We start from the raw sequence: 19496 nt of genomic DNA, 5'->3' as shown, positions 1-19496 counted from the left end.
CTATTCTGGAGAATGTTCCATGCACATTGGAAAAGAAGGTATATTGTGCTTTTTTGGGGTGCACTAGCCTATAAATATGAGATCAAGTTGGTTAATTGTGTCTTTTAATTCTTGAGTATCTTTGTTGAGATTCTTTTTGGTAGTTCTATCTTTTTTTGAAAAGGGTGTATTGAAGTCTCCAAGTACTATAGTGGTGTTGTCTATCTCCTTTTTGAATTTTGTTAATGTGTGCTTTATATATTTTGCAGGTCTTTTATTTGGTGCATAGATATTCAATATTGTTATATCCTCTTGTTCTATTGACCTTTTGAGCATTATGTAGTGACCTTCTTTGTCCTTTGTAATGGTTTTTGCATTGAAATTTATTTTATCAGATATTAGTATCGCTACTCCTGCTTTTTTTTGGTTGCCATTTGCTTGGTATATTTTCCCCCATCCTTTTATTTTTAATCTTTCTTTATCTTCATTTTTCAGATGTGTCTCTTGTAGGCAACATATTGATGGATTTGGGTTTTTTTTATCCAATCTGCTACTCTTTTTCTCTTCAGTGGTGCATTTAAAGCATTCACGTTCAGTGTAATTATTGAGAGGTAGGGTTTTATTGCTGTCATTTTGATCAATTCTTTTTGGTGTTGTTGCTAGTTACTTTGGTCCATCTTGTTTTCTGTGGCATCTCTGTACGAAGGACTTCTCTCAGTATTTCCTGTAAGACTGGTCTTGTTCTTACGAACTCCTTTAGGTTCTGTATTTCTGGGAATATTTTAATCTCTCCTTCATATTTGATGGACAGTTTTGCAGGATACAGTATTCTTGGTTGAAAGTTGTGTTCTTTAAGAGTTTGATATATACCATTCCACTCTCTTCTTGCTCGCATCGTTTCTGCTGAGAAATCAGCAGTTAATCTTATCTGTTCTCCCTTATAGGTTACTTTCTCTCTCGTTGCTTTTAGTATTCTCTCCTTATCTTTAGTTCTAGCAAATTTGACAATGATGTGCCTTGGTGTTTTTCTTTTAGGGTCTATTCCATATGGTGTTCGTTCAGCTTCTTGAATATATATTCTGTCATTCTTCATTATGCCTGGAAAGTTTTCCTCTAGTAATTCTTCCACAACTTTTTCAGTGTCTTTACTACTTCTTCCCATTGTGGGATTCCTATGATGCGGATATCATTTCTTTTAATGGTATCCCACATTATTCTTAAGCTTTCTTCTGTTTCCTTCTTTTTGGATTCTGCTTTTTTCTTGGTCAGATCTGTGGTGACAAATCTATCTTCTATTTCACTGATTCTGCTTTCCATCTCTTCACCTCTATTCGTATGTCCCTCCATCATGTTGACAGCATCAGAAACCTTAGATTTCATATTTTGGATCACAGTTTCTTATTTTTCCAGTGCCTCTAATGCTTCATTTGTTTTCTCTGAGTTATTTTGGATTTTTTTAAGCTCCTCCTGATCTTTTCTAGCACTGACCTGTAATTCATCATTTCTTTTTCATCCATTGAAAATATTCTATCATTTTTTTAAAAATCAGTGCCAGAAAGTTCCATCAGGCTTTCTGGTTTCAGGAAATCCATTGCTACTGTGTCTTCTTTGGGGGTTGATATCTTGCTTTGGGCTTGTGGGACAAGTGAAGCACTCTTCTTTCTATGGGCCATTGATGTGGCAGAGTTTTTCATGTCTGAGATGGTAGCTGGTTTTTTATTTGATGTCACTGCTCTAAGAGAAGGTTGGGCAGGAACAAGAGCAGATGCGTAGAGGGTACGTGTACACTCCAACGCTCACATGAGTGGGGAGGGAGGAAGCCCACACTGATACACGTGGGGAGGGGCTCGGGGAAACCTAAATAATGAAGGAGGTAGTCTGTTGTTCCCTTTTGAAATAGTTTCCCCACTCTTTGGATATGCTCAGGATCTCCCTGTTGTTTGAGTTAGTGGGCCCCATGTAGTCAGGCCAGACCAGTTTGATTCCCAACGTAACTTAATCCTCAATAGTACGTGAGTATTGTATGGAAGGTTGATAAATCTTATAGATATTATAGATGTGGTATATATGATTGGCCCAAATGGGTGTGGGGTGGCTGGGTCACAAGTCTTGGCCCAGCACTCCCTCCACTGTCCTCGCAGATTTCCCACCAAAGTCTGTTTTTAAAGATACCGTTTCCCCACAGAACTCTGGGAGTTGTAGTCTGTACCTCTGGGAGCTGTAGTCTCTGGGAGTTGTAGTCTGTACAATTTGAAGGTAGAGGGGGTTGGGGTGACTTTGTACAAGAAGCACCTGGATGGGGCATGGGAGGAGGAGCCAGTCAGTGTGGCCTTGCTCCACTTTCTCCTCCCTAGCTGCATGTTTGCAGTGCCAGGGGAGGTCAAGAACCCTTCAGGGGCAGCCCATGTCCTTAGTGTCCACTGGACTGGAAATCATCTTTCTTCTCTATTCACTTAACCAAACCCTGAAAGAGAAAGTTGAACCTGAAGCCGTATGGCCCTGTGCAGCGCCCATCATAGCCTCTGCTCTCAGTTTCTCCTGCTCCTTCCTGGTGCTGGCCTGCAAAGACAGTGTGCTCACATTGTGGGACCCGAATGAAGGAATCCCATTTGGAGTAGTTGCTCTTCCGGAGGGATGTTTCTGCAAAAGCATTCACTTCCTAGACTACTTCTTGGTCCATGAAGGACACAACGTGTATCCTGAGGTTCCAGCAAAATCTAAAATTAAATGTGTGGTGCTGTGCACAGATGCCTCCCTCCACTTGGTGACTGCCAGCGGGACCCAAGAGCCCACCATCAGCCTGCTTGTTGAGAGGCCTGAGAAGTACCTCAATGAAACCAACTGCGCTGTGGCCCCAGTCCCCGTCTTACCTGGCATGGTGCTCATCTTCTCCCAGGATGTCATGGTGCGCCTCCTGGACGTGGCCAAGGCCCAAATCATCTGTGCCTTTGCCCCACCCAGATCCTACCACCTGGCACCTAACTGGAAGCCCGTGTTTGCCATGTCTTCATACCATCCATGTTTTCTTCTTCGAGGTGACAATCCACTTGAAATCGAGTCTGTCAAAAATGCTACAAAGATCCAGAATTCTGTTTTCCATTTTGACTTTGCAGCCAACCCACTCATAGAAGAGCTCTCAAGAAATGGCACCAGTTTTCAGAATGACTTGAAAAGTAAAGCCTTCCCTCCGAGGCTGTCGTTGGAAAGGAGATGCGAGAACTTCCTCCAGGAGAGGTTCCAGCTGACGAAGTTTGCAATGAGAGAGCAGGAACATTGGAGCCGGCTGCAGAAGTATGCCTCGTTTCTGCAGAAGGACAGCTTCTTTGAGTGACTTACCCGCTGGCCTGGGGCCCTCAGGAAAGGGCTCTGCCACCAGGCAGACTGCTGCTTCCCAGGGCACCTCAAATTGAAGGCCCCCTGGTGACAATGCACAATGGTGAAAGAGTTGAGGTCTGTGACCTCTGCAAAGGAAGGTAATATTTTTGGGGGTCTCAACCCTGTGCCTCTTGTCAGAACTTCAAATGGGCAGCATGTGTTCCTCAAATAAACAGTGGTGGTGTTTCTGCAAGCCTGAAAAAAAAAAGTCTTAACTTTTTTATAAACCCAATTTTATTTTGAAAATTTTCAAACAAATATTTTTAAAAAGTACAATAGCCACACATTTGTCCTTCATCTGTTCCACCACATAACATTTAATTACACTCTTTATCTTGATCTCTGTTGCCATTCTCTCTCCGCCCCCCCCCCTCCCCGCTTCCATTCTATCCTAAGTTACAACCCTTACTCTCAAAGCTTCCAGTGGGTGGGTGAAGAGTGTGACCAGTGACATTTTCTGGTTAGGTGGATAGATTTTAGTGCCTGTCACTTTCAGCTTCAAGTTCCAAGCAGACACCCTTTCTAGGAGAGGCTGGCATTTGGATGCAGCCTTATGTAGCGATCATTTCAGATAAGCCTCCCAAGGAGCCCATGGGATAGGGACCTATTCCATTTTAGACACAGCTAGAAGGGTGCAGATCCAGGCAGCCACCCTACCACTTTTATCCCACACAATTCACGGAGAGCCAACCTGGATCTACAGTGCCTAGAAGTTTTTAGAAATGCAGTCTTGGGCTCCACTTCAGCCCTTTTCATCAGAATCTACATTCTAACAGATAATTTAGCTCCTCTTTAAAAGTTAGGGACTCCCTTGGCTTTTGGTCCTCCTTACTGCTGCCCTCTTCCCTCCATCTTCTGGGCCCCTGCCTTCCTATATGTATTTTTTCATAAGCCCCTTAGCACAGAGTCAAAGATGTCACTCCCAGTGATCAGGATCAAGTTGTGAGCAGATTGACTCTTACCCCTGAGCCCATAGCCAACAGAGGCTCCAAATGAGCCCAATGCCCACCAAGCACCCCTCTCACATTTCTCAATGTGCTCTTCACCAACTCAGCTCTGTGTGTGTGTGTGTGTGTGTGTGTGTGTGTGTGTGTGTGTGTGTGTTTACTTCCAAGAGGGAATGTTGGGATTTGGAGCCTGACGCCAGGCTTCTGTAAAATTCAATGCCTTTTCTGTCATCTCACACCTGCTTCCGAGGACAGTCAGATACTGATGTGAAGGGAGGCTGGATACAATGGTTAACAGCACAAGGGACAAAACAACTAGGAGAGAACTATTTAAAAGGAATGTATGATTAGGTATTATTTTCATGACAAGAGTCCAGAATGAGAACTGCATGGTGGAGTGGGTGGGGGGAGGATCGTATAACAATTTTTTTTTCTTTTCAAAGAGAAAAGGAACCAGTGGGGAGGGGAGAACAGGGAGGAAATTCTGCGACAGTGTATGAATGGAAATTCAAAGTCTCTGTAAACTTCAACTAAAATTTCAATTAACAACAAAAAAAACAGTGACTGGCTAAAAATATACCCTACACTCCAGGAGAAATAACTTTGTAGATTATTACCTAACTTGGGAGGGACTGGAGAGCATTATGCTGAGTGAACGAACTCAGTCACATAAGGATAAATATTGTATAAAAACGTTATTGTAGAATGAGTATAAGGATCCAGGTGGGGTGGGAGAGGCTGGAAGCAGAAGTATGCGGATGTGTAGGGGGAAGGGGCAACTAATCATTGGGTTGTACAATTTGATGGGGGGGGTGAGGGAAATTGAAAGAATTTGTTCAAATTTGTATTTTAATTTTGTAAGTAAACTAGTAGAAAAATTTTTTTAAATCCTTAAAGATTTTTCAAGAATAAAAAAAAATACCCTATACTAATTTTTTTATAAAAAAAAAAAACACAACAAAAATATAGCACAAGGAACCACACCAACAGAGCTCCTTAAACTGGGTGTAATGGGAGTTAAAGATTGCAGCTCGACCAGGGCCTTCAGCACTAACCTCTATCTAGAGCCTCATGGCTTCTGGGGAGTTTTTAAACTGAGACCATTCATGACTTGATCTCCATTCTCTGCCTTGGTTCCCCCAGGACAGCCAGCTGGATCCTGGAGCCAGAGGCCCCTTCCCTTCGGGTGCAGTTAAGTGGGCCTCATGCTCTCCATTCTTGGAATATCTTAGGACACAGAGGCAATGGAACAGAACGTCGGGGTGGAACCACCTGAGTTGCAGGTTCCACTGTGAAGAGGGCAGTGGGTAGAGGAGGGTGCCATATCTGAAGGGTGAGTGGGTGCTGGGATAGGATTCCTGGACAGGGCTGAGAGCACAGTGCACACGCAGTCCCTGTGCAGCCCCTCAGGCTGGGTCCCCGTCACCTGTCCCTGCTCCCTGGGCTTCTTGGATTAGACCACAGCTCTCTCTCCTCAAGCTTCCCTCGTACTGCCAATTTCAGAACTAGGGCTCTGCTCCGCGGAAAGATCTCGCCTCAGTGCGCACTCACTGCCCACCTCTCACAACTCCGGGCCTCACCCTTGCCCTGGCTCCCAGAAGGCCTTTTCAGGGGAGTCCTCACCATTTCCCCTTCTCCTGAGCGCCTCAGTGGGCCTTTCATACTAGGAATTCCATATGCTCTCCCATAAGAAACCTTACCCTTATACCCTGAGGGTTCACCCTCCTCCTCGGAGGGTTCAGTGGTCCCTCGGGCCCCCTTGCGGTGAGACAGCACTAGCTTAGAGCTGGGACCCCGTTCCTCCCCAGAGCCTGCCAGCGCCTCTGGGACGCCTCCCACGTGAGGCTGCAGGAGCTGCTGCACCAGGAAGCGGCCCTGCTCCACCCGGTGCCCGAGCGCGAGCGCCAGGCCTTCCAGTACCGCCTCTCGTCCCTCTCTTACCTGCGCTATCTGGACCTGCTGTGCCGCCTGGACGACATCCATGATCACATGGTGCAGCCGCAAAAGCGCCGGCTGCTGTGGCGTCTGCTGGACGGCGTGGCGGGTGCGTGCTGGAGCTGCAGGAGGAGCTGGTGCGCCTCGACCTCTGCGAGTACCACAGCCTGGACTGAGTACTGCAGGACCTCAGGCTCACGCCGGTGGGCGCCAGGGTGGGCCATGGGTGGAGGGAGGTGCTGACCGCCATTGCTCCTGTGTTAAGGGAGATGGGGCTCTTAGGGTAGAAGAGGGGAGAGAGACACTCCCTCCCTCTGGTGTTCTCCACTGACCAGCGGTAGAAGGGTCATCAGAGCTTGCCAGGATAGCCCAGACCTACCCAATACACATGTGCGTCTATGCTCAGATCCACTCCCATTCCTGACCCGCAGTCCTAACTCCAAGCCAACAAAGGCAACCCTTGCCCTCCCAGAACGACTCATAGATGACCTTCTGGCAGCTTTTCGGAGACTAAGTCACACGGGGAAAGAGTACTTGTCTTTCTCCTGCTGAGCAGTTGGTGGATTTGCCCAGCTTGTCTTCTATCTAGTTGGTAGCATAACTCTTCGCCCACTAGGCCGCCAGAGCTCGCTAAGCCCACCCCCGAGGTCTCAAAGTTCCAGGGCCAGGAGAATCAGTGGGGAAGTAGAAGGCAGGCTTCTTCCTGCCTTTGGCACCTCCCAATCCCCAAGGAGTCATTGCAGACTCTGGGTGACACCATGTGTGACATGGTAAATCCTGCTCCACAGGGTTGAAGTGGTTGCTGCAAAAGGTCAAGGACTGCAGTCTTCAATATAGATTGAAGCTCAACATCAAGAAAACAAAGATTCTCACCACTAGGCCAAGTGGCAGCACCATGATATAGATGGAGAAGAGATTGAGGTTGTTAGCAATTATAGCTTGCTCAGATCTACAATCAACACTCTTAACACTGCATTGGGAAAACCTGCTGTTACAGACCTCTCCAGAGTGCTAGAAAGCAACGATGTCAGTCTAGAGACTAAGATGCGCCTGATCCAGGCCATAGTCTTCACAATTACTTGCTTTGCATCAAAGAGCTGGATAATACAAGGATAACAGAAGAAGAATAAATGCCTTCGAGTTGTGGTACTGAAGAAGAGTCTTGAATATACATACCATGGACTGCCAAGAAAACAGATATGTCTTGGAGAGGCTGAAACCAAGCCTCTCCTTTGGGCTAGGATTTTGAAGCTCTGTCTCACATACTTTGGGCACATGACCAGGAGAGACTGGTCCTTGGAGAAGTACATCATGCTCAGAAAGGTGGAGGAACAGTGCTGGAGAGGAACACCTCAGATGAGATAGATTCATACAGTATCTGGGGCAATGGGAGTTGGTGTGTCGAAATCAGTGTACTGGCTCAGGACAGGCAAGGGTTCAGAGCTGCTGTACATAGGGTTGCTATACATTGCATGCAACTCAAAGGCACATATCAACAACATACTATATTGGTTGGTGTGTTGTTTTGTTTTTTATTTAAGCCTTTTGTTTAGAGTCAATAAGACTTCGGGAAGGGCCTTTGTATTTAAAAGTTGGTTGTTATTACATTTTTGGAGGAACATTCTTCTAAGTGATACAGCATTCTTCTGTCAATATGCTGTACTGAGGTAACCTGGGGTTGCTGTGATGCTGAACCTCGTGCCATTGGAGTGCCAAATGCCATAACGGTTACCCACAATGGACAGTGTTTGGTGGTGTTCCCGGTTTATGATACATTTGGAAACAGAAGTGGCATCCACTTCCTAAACAACATGCCTCTGGAAACTCTATAAACTCCAGAAACTCTTCTATAAATTACAATAGTTATAGAAAAGCTTCAGCCCTTTTGTTCATAGGGTTGCTATGAGTCATGCTTGACTCAATGGCAATCAACAACAACAGCAATCTTTTAGTAGTAATTGCCTTCTGGGTAGACTCGATGGCCAACATTTTTTTTAAATTATTATTATTTTTGTGTGAGTGTACCATCAAATCAGATCTGACTAGTACAGGAGCAGATTGTCCCTCCTTCCCCGGCAGAGCATCTGGTGGATTCGAACCGTACGCCTCTGGGATTGTAGTTGCAGCTCCTTACCACTAGGCCACCAGAGCTCTGCTGTTGGCCAACATTTTTATGAGAAGTCAAGACCATCTCAGCACTCCCTTGAGGGGAGACACTTGGGGATAGATAATTTTGAGAACTTTCCAGATGGTTCGGGTGCACAGCTGGCTTTGAACTATGGCCCATTGCCTACTTCTCTAAATGCATTGCAGTCCAATTGAACTGACTCCTGGCTGTCTCTCCATAAAGCATTTGGGTTGGCAGCACAACCCTCTAGGAATACACCCCCAGAGCTCCCTTACCTTCTTGGTCCCAGAATGAACCCCGAGCCAGATGGTGAAGGCAGAGAAGAGAACGGTGACCTTTGGAGAAACCCACCATAATTCATGAGTTAGAGCCCAAGGCTGTAGGTGCAAGGACCACAGTGGGATTCCCTAAAAATGGTCATGGACCAACCAGATATCCCTGGCTTTGTTTGTTCCTGACCTTCCCTTATCCATCCTGCCCCAAAGGCTGACCTGGAGGTTCCAATTCCCAAATACTTCCTGTTGGAACAGGCCAGTGTTCTGAAGAAACAGAGGAGATGTTGGCAGAGATTGGATCCAACATGGAGCCAGTTTCCTCTGAGGAGGTGAGGACAGAACAACCTCTGACCCTTCACACCTCCTCCCTCAGATGCAGCCATTCAGCATGGAGAGGGACCCTGCTCTGGCCCATATTCACCTCAGAGTGCCCTTCAGATGACACCTGGCTCTCTTCAAGGCTGTCACCTTCTAGTGCCAAGGTAGAGGGCAGTGCACAGGTGGCCAGGTGCCTGGCTCTGCCTGTGGGCTACTCTCCTGGCCAAACGCAGCCTGATCCTCATCTCTGTGCTTCACCACTGCTCTAGCCAGAACTTTCCAGGACTGCATCAGACAGAGGCCATATACGTGCTGCAAAAGCCTGAATAGGCCCAGCAGGGCTGACTCTGTGCCAATTTCATGCGGGGAAATTTCGATGGAGGAAGACTGAATTTGGAACAAGGACCAGAAGGGCTGGGAGGATGGGAGATGCCAGTTTTCTCAGGACCAGGCAGCTATCATCTTCCAGATGGTAACCTGGCACCTGAAGGGACCATCAGGAGGGACCTGGGCCCGGGTGAGGGTCACATATTCTTCACTATGTGACTCCAAATTCCTCATGGCTAGGGCACTCTGGTGCCCTAGTGGTAAGAAGCTGCACTGCAATCCTACAAACATGCCCTGCAGGAGAAGGATGGTCAGTCTCCTCCCTTATGATTTACTCCCTATGAAACCCTGCCAGATGGTCAGCTGATTCAAGAGCCCATAACAATAACAGCAAAAAGAATCTCATTCAACTCACAGATATGGGTGTCATTTACTTTTTATTTCTTCTGCACTTCCATTCCCAAGAGGACTTTGGAGTGGTTACTGTAAAACCCCAGAAACAGACAGACTGTTAAAATCCAGATAGAAGGATAACCCTCAGTGTAGGAGCATGCAACTGATGATCTCCCAGAAACAGTGTTTAAAATGAGCCAGTCAGTGTTTCCTGAGCCTCCTGGCAGCCAAGGGGGAAAAAACATGATGTGTTAAGTGGAGTGTGATGACTCCAGCTTTGTGCCTTCTGGGTCCTCCTGTCTTTCAAAGCCCCCTCACTGTACTGATGCAGAGAAGCCCCTGAAGAATGTAAAATCCCAATGCCTCCCGCTGCGTTCACCAGCCAGTTGTTGCTGGAGGCCCAGAGTCTGAATGTCAGTGTCTGTGGGTATAGTACTTGCCCCAGCTGCAACTCTGCTGTAACAGTGTCCTGTCTCTGAAGTCAATTTCCTTTTGTGAAACATGTAGGCATTAACTCGGAGTCTCCACACCCTTATGGCACTGAGGTCTATGTCCCTGGGCAGAATCAAACATCTGCTCCATGTGTGTAGCATTCTGACAAGTGAGCCCTCCCAACTCGAGGGGCTGTTTGATCTCTGACACAGAAAAATAGCAGGTAGAGAGCAGAGGCAGAGTTTCTGTGTGGGTGCTCCATAAACACATTGGTCCCGCTGTGTCTCTGGTGAGGGCCGGGACCCCTGCCCAAGCTACCCCATTGCCCTCCAAGTATTGGGTTCAGGTCTTTTGTTCATAGGGTTGCTATGAGTTGTATTCAACTAGATGGCACCTAACAACAACAACCTCATCACCAGTGGGCTAAGATGGAGTTCTTTCACACCCTCCACAGGGCCTGCACTGCCCATCCCACCTTCTAATTGGAATATGGTGAGAGTGGGTGTGGAGACCAGACAAAGACAACAGGTCATACTATATTATAACATAATAAACAAAGACACTAGAAGAAGGCCTAAGTCCTGGGGCAGGCACTATTTAGAAGAACCACGTTCTGGTTGGAAGGATGAATGAACATTCTGATCCACATGAAGAAAACAAAATAGGACAGAATAGGAGGAGGTTCAGTCTGGTTTCTCAGTGACTTCTGTCATTGCTGTTGTTTTCCTCAAAACACACGACTTCTCAAAGTCTCAGAAAAACCTGAGAAGAAATAGCACTTCTTACTGAATGAAACTCTTCCCCTAGAGTTTCTCACTGAGGAAAAAAACACAAAAACAAAACCAAAACATACCTGCTCAGCTAATATAGTCTTCTTTTAAAACAAAACTGCATACCCAGTAACTTTTTCCCCCCTAAAAGTCCAAAACATGCAGGTGGGAGTCTCTTGCAGCACATGCCTGACAAAATCGAATTCAAGTCCTGGGAAACCACAAAAAATGGCTTTAAAAAATGGCTTTAAGAGGCAAAAGATCAAATTTTAGTTTCTGAAAGCATTCAGGGTGACAATAAAAATGAAAATTTAAAAAGCAACACCATAAATAAGGGAATGGTTGAGCCCTGTCAGGAAACACAGCTCTGGTAAAATCAGGTGTTGCTTTAGCCTTGCTCTGAATTAAAATAGTGCCAGAAATGGGTTTAAATTTAGCCCATAAAATTGTGTATGAGAGACTTTATCTAAGCCATTTTCTTCCGTATTCTCCTCCAGTACACCAATAAGTAACATCCCCAAAGCTGTTTTCTTTGTAACTCATAAGTTTGTCCTTTCTAAGTTTGCTCCCTTTCTTGTAAGTAACCTGAACACTAAGTAAGTCTTGTTCCAGAACCTGAACCCTGAGCCCGGTTCCAGAAACAAAAGGGCGACATGACTGCCAGATGGGGAAGCAAAGGTGGATGGAGCCTTGAAGTTCAGCTAGCCACTCCCACTAAACTTACCAAGAAAAGTTAGAGAAAAGGCTGCCTCTCCTCCTCCAAAGAAAAAAAACCCAATAACATGTTTTCTGTTAGTTTCACTGTACTGCCATCATACTTGATAATAAAAAAGCTATTTCTTTGAGAAACTATGCATCTTAAAAACTTCAGGTACCAAAATTTTAATCAAGCACTTATTAGGTGTTGAGCTAAGTAAAAGCAATGACCCCTCTGAAACATTACAAACTTTATTTTGCTTATTTTAAATAAAAATTATAAGCAGGGCAAATTAAGCAACAGTAAAAAGCATTAAAAATGAGCACAGGTCTCTGCAGCCACACTGAAAGATAGTAAGAGGGATAACCAGTGCTTTTAAAGAAAAAGGAGAGTAAGACAGTACAGTCTATGCCATGCTACATTTAGAATATTTAAAAAGTAAATCTCAAAAGTTAAAGAAATAAATAAACCATTTAGTATAGCACTTTAAGTGGGCAAATTCTAGTACATTACATACAATGCATCAATATAGTTACTTGTAACTGTTTTAATCCTTAGCTCTAAGAAGCAGTAAAAAAGATAAATAATAGCATTTAAGATCATTTAACCGCAACAGAAAACTTCAACAAAAGTAATAGCATTTTAACTACCACCCAGACAAGTTATAGTAACACTTTAATGCTGTTCCTGTGTATTAGAAAATCACTAAAGTATTACTGATTTGTTAAGTCATGGGAGGGGGAAGGCAAGAGAAAAACATAGCAGTTGGTAGCACTCCTTTTCTGCTTCCTGATGTTTATTTTTTATGCCTGCATTCCTGTTTGTTAGACATCTTACAGTTCAGAGGGCAGAAAACGTTATGAAAAGATCTTCTCACTGAACAAGAAGACATACAGCTTCAACTCAAGACCGCCAGCAAAATGTTAAAGTTGGTTCCCCTCCCCACTTCATTTCAATGCCTTTATTCAGCGTAAAGCAGGCAGAGGGCCTACACTCCTATTTTCAAATGGTGAGCCCACAAATTAAAAGAGAGATCTTTATAAAGAAGCCTTACTCCCTCAAGAATTAGTCTAGAACCTTTGCCCTAAATCAGAACATTCTCTGATTAAAGCAGGTCTTAATAGATATGACTGATACCAAAAAAGGGGGGAGATGATAGCGTAGTATTAATAAATTGAGGATTATCCAAACATATCAGTTAGTTATAAAACGAACATCAGTTGCCTCCATCCTGCAAAACTAGTTGTTTTGACCTAGAATTCCATGTTTCTTTTTTAAGTCATGTACTTCTTCTTTTTCATTGTCATTTTAATGAAAGTTTACAGAAAAGTTGGATTTTCATTCATTGATTCACATTTTCCCTCCTACCCCCCCCAGTTCACTTTTAAAAAATATTCATTGTTGCATAATTTCCTCCTTCCCCCATTCACCAATCCACTTTGCTATGCATCTCTTATTCTGGACTACTGTCATACAGAAAATGCCTAATCATATATTGCTTTTAAACAGTTTCCCTCATCTGTTCCAATGCAGTGTTCTTTATTTGTCCCTTGTTATCAGTTTCCCCTCAACCCTCATCTTAGCCCTGTTTTATAACAATGGTGTTATATGCAGTATTTGTCCTTTTGTGACTGACATATTTCACTCAGCATAATGTTCTCCGTTACGAACAAATTCTGGTCTCGAATTGCAATACTTAAGGATGCTTTGGGCAGAGTAAGAAATGATCCAGAAAACATTAAAAGAAGATGGAAAGAGTATACAGTTCCTTTTGGACCAAAAGGAATTGGCAGCCACAGAAGAATTTCATGAAACAACATATGAGCAAGAGTCTGTGGTGAAGAAGTTCAAGCTGCTCTGAAAGAATTGGGGGGAGGGGGGAAGGCTCCAGGAATTGATGGTATACCAATTGATAAATTTCAACAAACAGATGCTGCCCTAGATGTTCTCACCAAGTTTTGCCAAGAAATCTGGAGGACAAACTCTCCTGGCTGATTGAAAAGAAGAGATCTATATTTGTTGCCATTCCAAAGAAAGGTGATCTGACAGAGTACAGAAATTACTGAACAATATCATTAACATGACATGCAACCAAGATTGTGCTGAAGATTATCCAAACACGATTGGAAAAGCATGTCAACGGAGAACTCCCAGAAGTGCAAGTTGGGTCTAGAAGAGGCTGTGGTACTAGGAATATTGTAGCTAATATTACATGGATCTTGGCTGAAAGCAGTTGAGTACCAGAGGAATGTCTATCTGTGTTTCGTTGACTTTACAAAGGCATTTGACTGTATGGACCACAACAGACTGTGGCTAAATCTGAAAAGAATAGCAATCACAGAATACTTGATAGTTCTTATTCGAAACCTGTACTTGGACCACAAAGCAGTCATTAGAACAGAGCAAGCGAATAATGTATGGTTCAAAATTGGGAAGGGTGTACACCAGGGATGTAAGGATTCCAACGCTTCATCAGACATACTTGGGACATTTTGCAAGGACTAGCCCTTGGAGAGGGATGTCATGCTTGGGAGTGTGGAGGGACAGTGCAAGAGAGGAAGGCCCTCAAAGAGATGGACTGATTCAGTGACCATGGTAATGAGGGTAGGTGTGTCAGAGACAGTAAGATTAACACAAGATAGAGCAGGGCTTTTGTACGTAGAGTCACCATGAGTCGCAGGCAACTCGAGGGCACATAACAACAGCATTTTATTAGTTCCTTTTTCAGTTCTGTGTAGTATTCTGCTGTGTGAATATATTATAGTTTTTCTACCCATTGATTTGTTGATGGGCACTTGGCTTTCTTCCACCTCTTTGCTGTTTATAAGAATGCCACAATAATGAGTGTGCATCATCTGTTTGGGTGGAAACTAGTTTCTTAGAGGTGTATTCCTAGTCGTGGAATTGCTGGGTTAACATATAAAGTACTTTAAACTGCCTGTTTACCAGGAGAGGAAATACATCTTTCCTATATTAGCATTTATCTCTTTGAAACGGTTTTTCTCAATATATGTAAATTGTACCTTAAGCTACCAGGTTATTAGAGGGGAAATACATCTTTCCTGGATTTGTATTTTCTTATTCATATGTAAACTACTTCTCAAGCTGTTTCTTTAGTGGTAACTGTAACATGGAACATAAGTGTAAAAGCCAATGACTGCTCTTAGAGGCAGTTTTGGAGAAGATCCTCTCTGCTCTCCCAGATCTGAAATAAAGTGCTTTGGATATTCCAATCGAACTGTCTTATTGGCAAGTGACTAGAGAAAAAACCCCTTGTGTTTTGGTGACCCAGATGGGATATTCAGGCTCACCTGGTAAGTAAAAGAAATGTTTGTTTTTTACTTGCTTGGGGATTCTGAATTTTGCAGTTAGGAGGACTATGTCTTAAACATCCTAAGGCACTTAATAAGACCTGTTGTCTCAAGAGACCTTTGAGATACAAACTCTTGGCCTCCTCCTTCGCCTTCCCAAATCCATGCATTTTATTTGGTAACTGCATGCTTGGTAAAATTTCTGTCTTTTCTGGCCATGCCTGAGGACTGCACATGTGTGCCTGATAGGTGGTTACCCGGGAGTGAATTGACTTGAGGCGCTTATTCCAAATCTATAAAAGTTGAGTAAGAACTCTGACTCTTCCAGTTGCACTAAAGTGCTGGTTTTCTGATTATATACCTGGGTATGTATCTGTTGCACAACTGTGCCTGTGTTGGTTTCTGTCATACTTTAGATAGCAACCTATAGGAATGGAAGCAGAAGTTCTCAGTTTTTTGTTCTTCATGGCACATTGATGCCTGCCTATATCTGTTCTGATTGTATGAGTAAAAGTTGTATTAAATTTGATGAGTAGAATTTGTACAGTACCTGATAAGTAGAAGTTGTGTTGTATTTAATGATTATACACCTGTATTACATCTAATGATTGCACATCTATTAACATTTCATTTCATTTTAGATCATCACTCAAAAAAGAACAGAAGTTTCCATTCTAGAAAAAAAAAAGTCCATTAGAGAAAATTCTGCATGATTAGTCTGCTAATATAATCCTTCGCCAAAAGAATATGTTTTACTGTAGTAAAATTTAGCCTTTACTTAATTTAGATTTTGGTGAAAAGAAAAAGTAAGCTTTGTATGGATTCTTATTCAGCAAGTAGCATTATTTTATTTAATATTGTGAAATACTTTTACTTGCTGAATAACTCTTAAGAATGAGAATCCCAGAAAACTTGATTGTGCTTATGCCAGGAGGCAGTTGTCAGAACAGAGCAATCGAATAATGTATGGTTCAAAATTGGGAAGGGTGTATGCCAGAGATGTGTGCTATCTCCATACCTTTTCAACCTATATGCAGAACAGATTATCCGGGAGGCAGGGCTGTATGAGGAGAAGTGTGGCATCAAGATTGGTGGAAGATTCATCAAGAATCTGCGTTATACAGATGACACAACCCTGCTTTCTGAAACTGAGGAGGACCTGAAGCACTTGCTGCAGAAGGTCAATGACTGCAGCCTTCAATATAGATTGAGGCTCAACATCAAGAAAATAAGGATTCTTACCAATGGGCCAGTTGGCAGCATCATGATGGATGGTGAAGAGACTGAGATTGTTCACAGCTTTAGTTTGCTTGGCTCCATAACACTTTTGACACCAGCAACCAGGAAATTAAAAAATTAATTGCACTGGGAAAGTCTGCTGACAGAGACCTCTCCAAAGTACTGAAGAGCAATGATGTCAATCTGGAGACTAAGATGTGCCTGATACAGGGCATCATCTTTGCAATCACTTGCTATGTAGGCATCAGGGAACTAGAGTAGGGATGATAGGAGGAGAATTGATGCATTTGAGCTGTGGTGCTGGAGAAGAGTATTGAATACACCATGGACTGCTAAAAGAATAAACAGGTTTATCCTGGAAAGTGTGAGGCCAGGTTGCTCCTTGGAGGCAATGATTCTGAAGCTTCATCTGACATGCTTTGGACATGTTGCAAGGGGGGACCAGTCCTTGTAGAGGAATGTCATGCTTGGGAGGGTGGAGGGACAGCACAGGAGAGGAAGACCCTCAATGAGATGGATTGATTCAGTGACGAGGGTAACTGGGGGTAGGTCTGTCAGAAACAATAAGATTAGCACAGGATAGAACAAGGTTTAGCACAGTTGTACATAGGGTCATTATGAGTAGCAGGTGACTCTGGCACATAACAACACAAGATTATTTCATCAGTTTTTGTTGTTGTTGTTATGTGCTATCTAATTGCCTGTGACTCATAGCAACCCTATGTCCAACAACTCTGAACCCACCCCTTTCCTGAGCCAGTCTCACAGATCTAACACAGTTAATCCCATAGCCCCAGCTACTGTATCAATCCATCTCATCCAGGATCTTCCTTACCTGCACTGTCCCTCCACCCTTCCAAGCATAATGTCCTTCTCCAAGAACCAGTCCCTCCTGGCCACGTGCCCAAAGTATGTGAGTAAGAGCTTGCCTCCAAGGAGAAACTTGGTTTCACCCTCTCTAAGACCTGTCTCCTGGCTTCCATGATATGTTCAATACTCTATCCAGCACCACAACTCAAAGGCATCAGTTCTTCTTCTGTCATCCTTAGTTGTTGTCCAGCTCTCATGCATGTAATTGTGAAGATCATGGCCTTAGTCTCTAGATGGATGTTATTGCTCCTCAGCACTCTGGAGAGGTCCCTGAGGGCAGATTTTTCCAGTGCAATGTGTCTTTTGATTTCCTGACTGCTGCTGCCAAGAGAGTTGATTGTGGCGCCGAACAAGCTGAAATTGTTAACAATCTCAATCTCTTCTCCATTCATCATGGTGCTGCCAATGGGCCCAGTGGTAGGAATCCTTGTCTTCTTGATGGTAAGCTTCAATCCATATTGAAGACTACAGTCGACCTTCTACAGAAAACACTTCAGGTCCTTCTCAGTTTCAGCAAGCAAGGTTGTATCATCTGCATAGTTCAAGTTGTAGATGATTCTTGCTCCAATCGTGATGCCACACTCTTCCTCATAAAGTCCAGCCTCTCGAATGGTCTATTCCACATATAGATTAAAAGGTATGGAGCCAGAACACACCCTTTATGCACTCCTTTCCTAATTTTGAACCATGCAGTGTTTCCTTGCTCTATTCTGATAAATGTCTCCTGGTCCAAATATAGGTTTTGCATTATTAGCACAATCATGTGTCCTGGGATTCCCATTCTTCTCAAAACATAAAACAAACAAACAAACCTGGAGTGAGATCAGTTACACATTGGCCTTTAATAGTCTATACCATGAAAATGAGAATTTAGAGTGTGCTTGCTGAATAAGGACAAAGAAAAGGGGAATTTGATCTCATAATTGAAGCTGGCAAAAAGCCCCAAACTTTCCAATGCCAGGGATGAATATTATCTTAAGAAAGAGAATATAAATTTTTTAATTGCACAGAAATCAATCCAGTCACTTTAGATATGTCAATGATACCTACCAGCAAAAGCTTAAGTCAGCCCTTTTGGCCAGGGTGCCCAGGGCAAGGCCAAACAATACCCCCTCAAACACTTAGTCATAGATGCTAAGGTATATAAAAGCAACCCTAAAAAAAAAGTTATGATAAGCATTCTCTTTGCTCCACCTCAGATAAGTCAAATTGGGAAAAATTCAGACTATTCTTACTGAGGTGATTACTAAAATAACAGATTTAATAATCACTATTTTCTTTGCTAAGTGAGCAGAGATTCAAGCTTTCTTACTCAAACTTCTGGCTGGTGACGAGAAAGGACAGATAATAGCAGCTTGCCTTCGTGGGGAATATTTTAAGACAGTTTTAAGACAGTTGCTTCACTAAGCTTAATTAGCATTCAATGGCTGAAGTCTATGGCAAGGACAGCACAGAAAGTATGGTCTCTAAGGCAGAGAAGAAAACAAGCCCCAAAGGCTGACCTGGAGGTTCCAAATCCCTAATATTTCCTATTGGAGCAGGTCAATGTTCTGGAAAAAAAAAGAGATGTTGGCAGAGATCCGGTCCAACATGGAGCCAGTGTCTTCTGAGGAGGTGATGATGGAACCACCCCTGACTCTTCACACCTCCTCCCTGAGATGCAGTCATTCAGTATGGAGAGGGACCCTGCTGTGGCACATATCCACCTCAGAGTGCCCTTCAGATGACCCCTCTTCAAGGCTGTCACCTTCTAGTGCCAAAGTAGAGGGCAATACACAGGCAGCCAGATGCTTGGCTCTGCCTCTTGGTTGGTCTCCTGGCTGGACGCAGCCTGATCCTCATCTCCGTGCTTCACCACTGCTGTGGCCAGAGTTTTCCAGGACTGCATCAGATGGAGATTATATTCTTGCTGCAATAGGCTGAACAGGCCCAGCAGGGCTGATTCCAGGCAAATTTCATGCAGGAAATTCCAAAGGAGGAAGATCGAATTCAGGAAGAGGACTGGAAGGGCTGGAAGGATGGGAGATGCAAGTTCCCTCAGGACCAGGCAGCTATCATCATCCGGATGGTAACTTGAAAGGCTGTCAGGAGGGACCTAGGCCCAGGTGAGGGTCACATTGTTCCTCACAATGTGACTCCAAATTCTCCATGGCTGGGGAACCCTGGTGCCCTAGTGGTAAGAAGCTGCACTGCAATCCCACAGGCAGGTGCTTTGAATTAATTATTCTGGACATCTGTATCTGAAGTAGACATAAGATATATAGCCGCCTCCGCCACGCCGCCCAAGTTCGACCCCAACGAGATTAAAGTTGTGTACCTGAGGTGTACCAGTGGGGAAGTAGGTGCCACTTCCGCTCTGGCCCCCAAGATCGGCCCCCTGGGTCTGTCTCCAAAAAAGGTTGGTGATGACATTGCCAAGGCCACCGGTGACTGGAAGGGACTAAGGATTACAGTGAAACTGACGATTCAGAACAGACAGGCCCAGATTGAAGTGGTGCCT

General features: G+C 44.0%; 1 pseudogene; it reads left to right on the top strand.

Moving 5' to 3' along the window:
• Positions 1-19496, top strand: part of LOC102854461 — a 45734-nt pseudogene that overhangs the window by 10316 nt on the left and 15922 nt on the right.

Source organism: Elephantulus edwardii, unplaced genomic scaffold (assembly GCF_000299155.1).
Source record: "Elephantulus edwardii isolate Elephantulus edwardi_28Jun2011 unplaced genomic scaffold, EleEdw1.0 scaffold00161, whole genome shotgun sequence".
In the NCBI taxonomy this organism is placed as follows: domain Eukaryota; kingdom Metazoa; phylum Chordata; class Mammalia; order Macroscelidea; family Macroscelididae; genus Elephantulus; species Elephantulus edwardii.
Note: the sequence above shows the minus strand (reverse complement) of the source record. Positions and strands in the feature narration are given on the sequence as shown.